Source organism: Vipera ursinii, assembly GCF_947247035.1.
Source record: "Vipera ursinii genome assembly, chromosome: Z".
Classification (NCBI taxonomy): Eukaryota; Metazoa; Chordata; class Lepidosauria; order Squamata; family Viperidae; genus Vipera; species Vipera ursinii.
This window is the reverse complement of record NC_139517.1, coordinates 42809561-42815767: the sequence shown is the minus strand read 5'-3', so window position 1 is coordinate 42815767 and position 6207 is coordinate 42809561.

The following is a 6207-nucleotide window of genomic DNA, read 5'->3' as shown; positions in this document are numbered from 1 at the left end:
CAAGGTCGACCTCTGCCCCCCTGCCAACACCGACTGCGAACGTCCCAGAAGGTAGGAGGAGAACCACTGAAGAACTGTGCCTCCCACTCCCAAGCCCCTGAGACGCCGCAGCAGGATACCATGGTCAATCGTATCAAAAGCCGCTGAGAGGTCTAACAGGACTAGGACAGAGGAACAACCCCTGTCCCGAGCCCGCCAGAGATCATTCACCAGCGCGACCAATGCCGTCTCCATGCTGTACCCGGGCCTGAAACCCGATTGGTACGGGTCCAGATAATCAGCTTCCTCCAAGAACAAAGGGAGCTGATGCGCCACCACGCTCTCAACAACCTTCGTGAGAAAGCGAAGGTTGGAGACCGGACGAAAGTTATTTAATACAGCTGGGTCCAGGGCAGGCTTCTTGAGGAGGAGTCTCACCACTGCCTCCTTCAAGGGGGCGGGAAAACTACCCTCACTCAAAGAAGCAGTTATCACTGCCTGGAGCCAGCCTCGTGTCCCATCCCGAGCTGCATAAACCAGCCAGGAGAAGCACGGGTCCAATAAACACGTGGTGGAGCTCAGCTTCCCCATGATCCTGTTCACATTTTCAGGAGTCACAGGCTCAAACTCCTCCCAGATAATATCGACAAGACTGCCCTCGTCCTCATTGTCAGACTCTGCCCAGTCGGAGTCCAAACCGGTCCGAATCCGAGCAATTTTGTCCGACAGATGTTGACTAAACTCCTCGGCACGACCCTGCAAGGGCTCCTCCCTCACCTCCTGATTAAGGAGGGAGCGGGTCACCCTAAACAGGGTGGCCGGGCGATTATCTGCGGACGCGATGAGGGCAGCAAAGTGATTAGACCTTGCCGTCCTCATCGCCACGAGATAAGATCTCGTAAAAGACCTTAGTCGCAACCGGTCGGATTCAGATCAGCTGGATCTCCAACAGCTCTCTAGGCCCCGTCTCCAACGTTTCATCTCCTGGAGCTCCATGGAAAACCATGGAGCCCATTGGGATCTGCACCGGGTCAAGGGCCGCATGGGTACAACTCGGTCGAGTGCCTCCGTGGCTGCCTTTTCCCAGGCTTCCACTAGGCCAGGGGTCAGCAACCTGAAACAGTGAAAGAGCCACTCGGAACCGGTTCCCTCACAAAAGGAAAAACTGGGAGCTGCAAAAAATGCGTGCACATGTGTGTACATGCGCGCACACGCAGAACAGGGTTTGAAGAGTGGAGCCAAGGCGAGATATGCACCTACCCTGCATATTTGAATTGATTGGTTGAACTTTTTTAGTCCCACTTTTTTTTTTTGTACTGCACATGGCAGAGGACTGGGAGCCGCAGGAGATGGCTGAAAGAGCCGCATGCGGCTCCGGAGCCGTGGGTTGCAGACCTGTGCACTAGGCCATCGGCCGAGCTGTGAGTAAAGGAGGCAGGTGGGGACCCAAGCGCCGCCTGGAAACGCTCAGGGTCCATTAAGCGCCTAGGGCAGAACCATCTTGTTGGTTCAACAACCCCACGACGGGGAGTGGCAAAATGGAAGACCAACCGCAGGAGGTGATGATCGGTCCATGACAGGGGCATAACAATTGGAGAACCCCCACCCAGATCATCTAACCACCGTCCAGATAGAAAAACCAAATTGAGCGTGTGACCCTCCCCATGAGTCGGACCCTGAATAACTTGCATCAGGTCTATGGCTGTCATGGAAGCCATGAACTCCCGAGCTAACTCAGATGATCCCCCCAGGGATGGTAGATTAAAGTCACCCAAAACCATAAGTTTGGGGAACTCAATCACCAACCCTGAGAGGATGTCGAGAAGCTCAGGCAGGGCTGCTGCTGCGCGACTAGGTGAAAGGTACACCAGCAGCAAGCCCAACTGAGCTCTAGGACCACATCTCTGGAGGAGGGACTCACACCCGACTATTTGGACAACAGTGGCCTCCCGCGGACATAAGGTCTCCCTCACGACTACCGCCACCCCTCCGCCCTGAGGCTGGTGCAGCATCCGGAAACCCGATGGACAAAGATCAACCAGAGGGACACCGCCCTCTGGGCCCAACCAGGTCTCCGTAATGCAAGCCAGGTCCGCATGCTCCTCCTCGATCAAATCACGTATAAGAGGAGCCTTGTTAGCTACAGACCTGGCATTGAGATACACGAGCCTGAGCTCAGGTGGCTGCTCATCCTCGCTCCCGGAACCATGGGCCAAAACCAGAGGGTCAGAGCGCATCACCGCTTGGAGACAGCGGGGACGCACTCCCAGATATTGATGCGGCCCTCTGTTCGCACGTCTGCTGCCGTTCCCTACCACCGTGGGAATAGACAAACCCACACCCCGCTCCGGGGCCCCGGAGGCACCCAACCCAAGCCTCGTCACGGCGCGATCAATCCCAGGCCTGGTCTGAGAAACGGTTGGTGGAACCCCCCCAGTTTCCAACCAAACCTTTTGCAAACCCTCCCCCTCCCTAACCCCACAAAAATTGAGCTAAAAAGTGCACCAGGGGCTTCTTATTAAAATATGACAGAGGCTCCTGTCCTTGCCCAACCATCTCTCAGGGTCCCAATAATTGGGCCCGTCATCAAGAGGATAGGTAGAAATAAAGGCAGGTTGCACCCAGGAAGGGGGGGGCACCCAGGCAGTCCCATAGTCACTCAGGAGGATATAAAATAGAAGGTCAACAATGTCCAGCCCACCAGCTCCCTGCCACTTGAGCTGGATACCTTCCAGGTAACTTCCGAGACAGATCAGATATGATGCTAGGCCCTGTTAATACTCTGGGATAAGACTGGTTTATTAGTAAAATGCAAAGATAAACAAGTTAATTTTGGTGAAATGAAACTCGGTTAATTTCATTTGGTTACATTATTTAACCCTTCTGTTATTGGTATCTTATGATTACTTTATTGTTTGTATGTACACCAAGAGCTTGTGCATCTGAGACAAATTCCTTGTGTGTCCTATCACACTTGGCCAATATTCTATTCCAGGAGTCCCCAACTCCTGGGCCACAGCCCACCTCTGGACCATGGCCCATTGGAAACCAGGCCACAGAAGAAGAGCAAGCATGTGCAAAGTTCCACTCACACAAGCGGAGGGCACTTGCGCTTGCACACAAAGCTCTACTCATGCAAATGGAGGGCACTTGTGCACGAAGTTATATTTGCATGAATGGAGTTCATGTGAGTGGAACTTCGCATGCAAGCACAAATGCCTTCCACTCAAGCTCCCTCTGCTCACATGGGTACAGCTTCTGTGCAAAACTCCATTCGCATGAGTGGAGGGCATGTTTGCCTGCCACTCGTGCAAATGGGGCAGTGCACGTGAGCCTGCCATTCACACGCCCTCCCCTCTGGGCCAGGCCACCAAGCTGGGAAGTTTGGGGACTCACCTCTACTCTACTCTACTCTAATCTACTCTTTCCAGAATGACAAAGGATTGAACAAGTCTATATAGCCTCTCTTTATTTATTCAACCCATAGGCTGAATATATATTAGGGCAGACGTGTCAAACACAAGGCCCAGGGGCCAGATCCGGCCCACGAAGTGGTTTCATGCGGCCCGCGAAGCCATCCTGGAAACAGTGAGGGAATGGCCCCCACTGCCTTGGCCCTGGCCCAGAGACCCTCCTCCTGCCAGAGACCCTCAGATCTGTCCCACTCCTGCCCAGGCCCCCATAGGCACCCTTGATGCGAACGATGTAGAGCTGGCCATGCCCACCCAGTAGGACATACGCACTTTAGCCACACCCACCCTGTAGGCCACGCCCACTCAGGCCACACCCACCCGGCCCCCTGAGGGCAACCGCAATGCTCATGCTGCCCTCAATGAAATTGAGTTTGACACCCCTGTATTAGGGAAACAGGAGAGGACTGTTAGACCTGGAGGAACTTGATATGATCAACACAACCAAAAGCCTTTCTATAATCAATGAGGAATATGTTGATCATTTTTTGTCATTTTTTTAGGTTTCTCAGTTACACTGAGAAATACACTGACTGGAGTATATTTGAAGAACAAGATTTAAATTCATACACAGATGCCGTACTCTCTTATATTAGAACATGCACTGATAGTGTAACAACAGATAAGTGCATTAGAGTTTACGGGAACTGTAAACCCTGGATGACTGCAGAGATACGAACACTCCTGAGAGCCCGGGATTCTGCCTTTAAGGCGGGGGACAGGGACAGATACAGAGAGGCCAGGGCAAATCTCAGAAGAGGCATTAGGATGGCAAAACAACAATACAAACAAAAGGTGGAGAACCATTTAGCGAACAACGATCCGAGGCAAGTATGGCAGGGACTGCAGCACTTAACCAACTATAAGGGCAGCACAAGGAGCATGGCAAACACCGATGCCTCATTGGCTGAGGAGCTGAATATCTTCTTCGCCCGCTATGAGGTTAAAAGACCAGACCCTGTAGCCTTTGCTGGCCGGCCTTCTGACTCTCAGCCACTCACCCTGTGTGAACACCAAGTGAGAGCTGTATTGAAGGCTGTGAATCCCAGCAAAGCCGCAGGCCCAGATGGGGTGCTGGGGATAGTGGTCAGGAATTGTGCCGATCAATTAGCAGGGGTCCTGACAAGGATTTTTAACATCTCCTTGTAAACGGCGTGTGTACCATCATGCTTGAAAGCAGCTACCATTGTCCCAGTCCCCAAGAAAACTGCAGTTGAGTGCCTGAATGACTACAGACCTATTGCATTAACGTCTGTAGTCATGAAATGCTTCGAAAGATTGGTTCTCCAACATCTTAGGACATGCCTCCCACTGGACTTTGATAAACATCAATTTGCCTACAGGGGAAATAGGTCGACAGACGATGCCATAGCTACTGCTTTACACTCTGTAGCAAGTCATCTCGAGAAGCCTGGAAGTTACGTCAGGATGCTTTTTGTTGACTACAGCTCGGCTTTCAACACCATTTTGCCGAGCATTCTCATCGAGAAGCTGACTGACTTGAAATTCTCCCCCGCCATCTGCGATTGGATTCAAGACTTTCTTAGGGATCGGTTACAAACAGTGAGGGTCGGGTCTGCTTTGTCCACCCCCCTGAAGCTTTGCACCGGCACGCCACAGGGCTGTGTGCTTAGCCCCTACCTGTACTCTTTATACACTTATGATTGTGTATCATCTGACCCATCCACTACGATAATCAAGTTCGCAGATGATACAACTGTGGTGGGTCTTATTACAGGTGGGGATGAGACAGCATATAGGGTGGAGATACAAAAACTATCCATATGGTGTAGTAACAACAACTTGCACCTAAACATTGGCAAGACGAAAGAGATGGTGTTAGACTTCCGGAGAAAAAAGGAGGAACCTGCCCCACTTTACATCAGGGAGAACTGTGTAGACAGAGTTTCCTTCTTTAAGTTTCTGGGAGTCTACCTCTGTGAAGATCTGACCTGGAAAGTTAACACAACTCAGGTGGCTAGAAAGGCCCAACAGAGGCTTCACTTTCTTAGGGTCTTGCAGAAGAACAGGGTAGAACAACAGCTAATGACCCTCTTTTACCGGTCTACTATAGAGAGTGTCCTCTCGTATGGTATTGTGGTTTGGTATGCTGGTCTGACAGCCGCGGATAGAAAGTATTACAGAGGGTAGTGAGCACAGCACAAGACATTGTGGGCTGTTCCCTGACACCACTGGATGACATCGCCAGGGCTCGTTGCCTTGGAAGAGTGAGGAAGATTCTCAGGGATGACTCACACCCTGGACGGTATCTCTTTACTCTCCTACCATCCGGTAGGAGATATAGGAATATAGCCAGCCGTAGCAACAGGCTGAAAAATAGCTTTTATCCGTGGGCTGTTAGGCTTTTAAATGGGACATAATCTTATGCAGAATTGACTTGGGAGGCTGGTGTGTGGTGTAGTTGGTTCACATAGTGTGGTGGGATGGAAGGTTTGTTGTCACTGTGTGTTGGGGGGAGAGAGCACGGGGGGAGGCTCAGTTAATCTCAATGTGCACATGTTGTACTTTGACAATAAAGGTTTATTTATTTATTATTTATTATTTATTTATCCAGCATCTATTGGCCATAAGGGGATTTTAATAGACATGGATAAATGTGGGTATCCCATTGTTGTTGTTTTTTAAATCTGGTGCCTTTCTGATATGTTGGGGCTTCAATTTGATACAAAGTTAAAGAAATGTGTTTGCGTGACACATTTGAGCTTATTAACTTGTTTTGCTGAATTAATCCAATGGA